The 5144-nt window shown below is 46.7% G+C and overlaps 1 long non-coding RNA gene across 1 annotated transcript; it reads left to right on the top strand.

Moving 5' to 3' along the window:
- Positions 1–230: 230 nt before the first annotated feature.
- LOC309976806 lies at positions 231–4585 on the top strand. The gene is made up of 3 exons (XR_014327004.1): positions 231–273; positions 378–536; positions 4523–4585. It is a non-coding gene; the product is annotated as an uncharacterized lncRNA (long non-coding RNA).
- Positions 4586–5144: the final 559 nt, after the last annotated feature.

Here is a 5144-nt window from a genome sequence, read left to right as displayed (position 1 = left end):
AAAATTGTGTTTGCTTGGGGGCTTTACATTCAAGTGGTGACTTAATAACAAAAGAAATTCAGTTGGCATTTGGCCGAGTTTAAGTTGGCGTCGGCTGCTTCCAACAGGGCATGAGGGACACGGGTTTTGCACTTGCCCCCGTGGGCTTTTCAACCCCTGACAGACAGGGGTGCCGTCCTGCCATGGGGGGGCCAGGGCGGGAGCTCAGGGCATCTGGATGACGGTTCCCACTGCAATGGGCTTTTCTCATCAACCCGCTGTCGCGCCCGCCCCGTAAGTCAAAGGAAACCGCGCGGACCTGACCCAGGCGTGGGGCTGCGGGGCAGATGGACATCTCCTGGCTTTGCTAATTGGGGTTTTCTCCTCATCCCAATCAGGTTCTGCTCTTCGTCTGAGCAGACGAGATAAGAAGGAAGCTGGGGTTTCCTAATAAGCCGCCTGGCAGGGCTGCAGGTCATTCCTAAGTGACTGGCCTCAGCAAGAAGCCTTGTCCATTTGGCAGTAAAATTGGTGTGATGTCCCCAGGAAGGCTGGAGGTGAGTGTAAGCCCCTCTGAAACCTGGCTGCGGATGTGGCCTTGAGCTGCGATGTCGCTGTTCCTTTCCTGGGAAAGAGTCCTCCTGAGCCCCTGCCCCGTTTGTTCATCACAATTAGGGATGCTCTGGTGGCCAGTCTGTACCCAAAGCCACAACTGCTTCCGGAGAACAAAAGAAGCACCGATGATTAAGGACAGGTGACTCTTTTTATCGCATGCTTGGAAATTGTCAAAATCAAATCAAACAACACAAAATGGTGCCCTTCTTTTGTGTCTTTTCATCAGAAGGACTTGGAAAAAAATGATGTATCAGCATTTGGGATTTTTTAATATATACAGAAATAATACCAAAAAGAAGCGCTTCAATGAATTTGTAAATGAAAGCAAGAATATGCTGACTTTAGAATTTTAAAGCCTCCACACATCTAAGACTCCAAACCCAAACTAATAGGCAACACTGATAATGGGTTTTTTTCCTATCTGAATATAAAAAAGTATTCTATGTTATATGGACATTCGGGCAAATCTTTCCCTTATAAGGTGTTTGACATAAATAGTTTTTATTATGTAACTCAATGGAAGGAATACACACATTTCTTAAAGGTCCCAGCTGCTTTTGTTATCATCCGAGACATAAAATTGGAATCCCAACTTCCAGTATCAAATTTTAGCACAAACCCTATAAAATGTATCTTGTCAGAACGTGTCAGAACCCCTAAGCTCTTTTCGGCTGAACAAACTACAGCTGGCGCTTCTTCCTTAAGGTTGAGAGTCAACTAACTCTCTGTGTCCTCCGGGTTGAGGCAGTAAATTGGTCCAGTTTGCACCCTGCTGCAGGGCTGGCCCGGGAAGGCGAGGGGTTAGATTAGCTGTGTCCCAGCAGCTCGTCCGGGTGACGCGAGCCTGCCGGGCTGAGCCCAAGGCCTGGAGATAGGACCCACCGGCAAGTATGCAGGGAATGTTTTTCCTCGGACTCTATGGAGGTACACAGACCATGGGGATTCTGTCCGCGGTGACAGCCTTAACATTTGCCAGAGCCCCTGGACGCCGCTGCAGAAATGGCATCGCCCACCCGGAAAGTGAGAAGGTAACGTTTATTTTTGTATTTTTTTCTCTCTCTCCCGTATACAGACTGTAGAAAGACCACCAAGCGTGGGCCATTTTTTTTTTTTCCACCGTGATGTACAATTCACATTTGTTAATCAAAAAAAAGTGCCCGAGGTCATCCACCTAGGCTTTTTTTTTTCCCTTCTTCTTAAACAGGAAACGGGTTTCAGATGTTTATATGTTAAAAAGTAAGGCTACTAATCTGTTTAGCCATTTACCAGACCCTGGCTCACTCTCTCTTACATTTTAACGTTCAGACCTCATCGAATGACATTCACTTTTATCCCTCTTGTTATTTAGAATTGAAAAAAAAAAAAATCTCTCTAGAGTCACCTGCTTTTGGGGGAGCAGTTCCAGCGGAGTTTAAAATAAATGAGTCGGGTAGTTTAGTGAAACTGTGCCCTTAACAGCATTGGTGCCACGTAGAGTGTTCGAGAATTCAACACGCTCAGGCAGTTCATTAAAATAGACCGTGGACACACGTATTTTCATGTGTCTGTATCTGCAAACGGCGTACGCTGAGGCGTCTTAGATTCAGAACAAAGATTCACAAACGCACACCGTTACGAAGTCTAGAGCAACGGCAAAAGTCATTCTTCTACGCATTGGACCTTTTCCTTTGTATCAGTGTGATATTTTCCACAGTTCTCGGTATTAGGCTGTGAGTGGTCACAGAGAACGGCCCTTTTCCAAGGGGGTCCGTGGTCATTTGAGAGGACTTCAACCTGATATTTGGAAACAAAGGTTTTTGTCTTATTGCTGGAATTTTTTCCCCTCGCCCCAGGGCTGCTAATTTTAAACAGTCGCTGCTGGTGAAAATATCTCCCTGTTTAGCAATGGCAAATCAGTGATCTTTTTCTATGTTGGGGAGGTTTACATATCTATAATATGGGAGAAAGGAGTACAGGCAGGGGAGATTTGAATGGTTTTTAAGTGAATTTGTTAGTATTCAAATCACCGGCTTTGAAAAGACTATTTTAAACGTAGAGGTCAACGCAGAAGGAATTCTATCACTTGCTAAACCCGGCTCTGATGGCCACCAGCGTTTGACCAAATGCTTTATGTCTGCAGACTGTGTAAGGAGGCAGAACGATGGGTTTTGGAGACATTTTGTCAAGGAGAGAGAAACAGCTAAATTGAAACGAGCTCTTAGAACCAGCCCAGCATTCTCTAGATCAGTAAAAGAGGTATTTGTAAAGATGAAAACAGAGACAAAGAAGGATTCTCAATTTCCCTACAATCATCCTCACCTATCTCCTACACAAATACATATTTCTATGTGGCAAAAATACATGTATTTTCTTTTTCATCCAGAGTTATCAGAAGTGGCTGGAGAAATGATGGATACAAGTGTAAAAACGGATATGTGATAAAAAGCCTAACTTTTAAAAGAGGGGTGGGAAGGGTATGATAAAACAACATTTTAGATTTGTGTTTTTGACAAACAAACAAACAAACAATCTTGATTTTTCGGGGCATGTTTTAATTCGGCGTTCGGATGACACAAAGGTGTTAGGAAGCCCCAGCGCAAACCCAGGGTCAAAACACAAAACACACGGTCACATCAGAATGTGAGCCGAAAGTGCGTCTAATGTGAAAGAAGCTGCTATAAAGCGGAGCCTTCAGAACGTAAGCACCCGGCGGAGGCCGGTCCGTGTGGAACAAATCCACACCAACCACAGGGGCGCCCTCCAGAACGTGTCTGTGGTACCCGAGACCTGCATCCCGACCGAGGAAAGCACCTTTGGTTTGGGAAGCCCCCAGGAGCTAAAACCGCCGTGGGGAAGCCTGGTGCAGCCGACACGAGTCTGACTGAGGACGGGGACACCGGGAATCTCCTGCTTCCGGGCAGGACAAGAGGTGCAGGGCTCAGAGGGCCCTCGGCCCTCCTGCGTGAAAACCACAGGACACGAACCACTCTGGGCCGGTCATTTCTTTTTTAAAACGTCTCCTTGGCCCCCAGACCGTTATGAACAGAAAAATGCCGGAGTCTGCAAGTCCATGGCAATCACCGTGTCAGCTCGGAGCCGAGATGTTTCCCAAATGAACACCTGGGTGATGTAAATCACCGCAGGGGTAAACACTTCAGGCCTGGATGTGGGCTGGGCGGGGCGCAGCCTCCCACCCCGCCGGGTCCATAAACCAGGCGCTGGCCTGCCCCTTGTAAACGCTCCTTTCACCGAGAAAGACCCCCCTCCCTGCCGGTCTGGGAGCAGATGCCTGCATGGAGGTCGCTCAGATAACGGCCAGAGGCACTCCCACCCTCCCCACTGGCCGACTTACCCCGCGCTGCTCCTGGGGAGTGAAGCTGTCAGAAGTTTGTGTCCTTATGAATCGCTTTACGGGGCTACCGGCTTCAAGGTAGATATTTTCGAGGGCGGCATGCAAAGATAAAACCTAAGAAGAAGGTTTGTGTTTTAATATCACGATAGCAAAATCAGAACCAGAATAGTAACGATAACCAGAAGGTCTATATGAAATGTCCCCCAAGTCAGCCGAAATCAAAGCGACATTTCCTCTTCTAAAACAGGGTGAATTAAGATATTAAACTCTCTCTCCTCTGCAGTGTCTTAAAATCCCTGACTTTTAATGGACGGCCATTTGGTGTATGCGATTGTTATAAAAATCCCCGACTGGGGGGAAGTAGATGGCAGATGGCAGACGACATCCCCCCAAAAGATCACCAACTTGAGAGTTTCTTTACGTTCTGATGCTCTAACTTAAAAAAAAAAAATCTCCTTATAATTATCGGGCTAGGAGGAGTCTTTTAAATGATATCGCCTGTCTTCAGCCAGACAGACGTGAGGACGCGCAATGTAAACATTATAAAAGCAGCCCGCAGTACGGGCTTTTTATGGCTCTCTTCCTTTCCACCCGCAGCTCGAATTAGAGAAACACAGAGAATTCGAGAGGAGTTATTCTGCCCTCAGGACCAACCTTGCACCAAAGAAAAATAACCCAGAGAAATGATTCTGCAGCCCAAAACGAAGCCCAGATCAAATGGTCGCTGATCAGAGCAAATGTTTAAATTGGATAAGTCAAATCGAGCATTATTAAATAAAGCTTGTTTAACGTGTCTCGAACAGAAAATGTCTTTTGAAGAGCGGTGTAAACCTGATACGAGGACTCTGGCTGGGTGCACATCGTGGGCTTGGTCGGTGTGCATGGGAATCTCTGTTCTTACGACAGAAAGCGTGATATTCTCCCTCCACGATTTTTCCATGTACAAAATGAAAGCAGAAAGGCTTTTAGGTAGCTCTTAGAAACTGTTAACGCAAGATAATGAATAGGAGACGACTGACCCAGGTTTTAACGTTTATTCGTCAGACAAAGCTCAGCTTGGCCACCGCGGTGACAAGGGGGACAGCGTACGGGGCCGAGGGCGCCCGCGTGTAGGGTGGTATTTTCCCACCACCAAGGTGCAGTGGGGTAGCAGCTGACCCGTGCCCTCCCCAAACCGAAAACCACTCTCTAATGAGTTTTACAATATTTACATTTTCAA

Source organism: Leucopleurus acutus (assembly GCF_964270905.1).
Source record: "Leucopleurus acutus genome assembly, chromosome: 20".
NCBI lineage: Eukaryota > Metazoa > Chordata > Mammalia > Artiodactyla > Delphinidae > Leucopleurus > Leucopleurus acutus.
The sequence above is the reverse complement of the archived record's forward strand: the minus strand, read 5'-3'. Positions and strand labels throughout refer to the sequence as shown.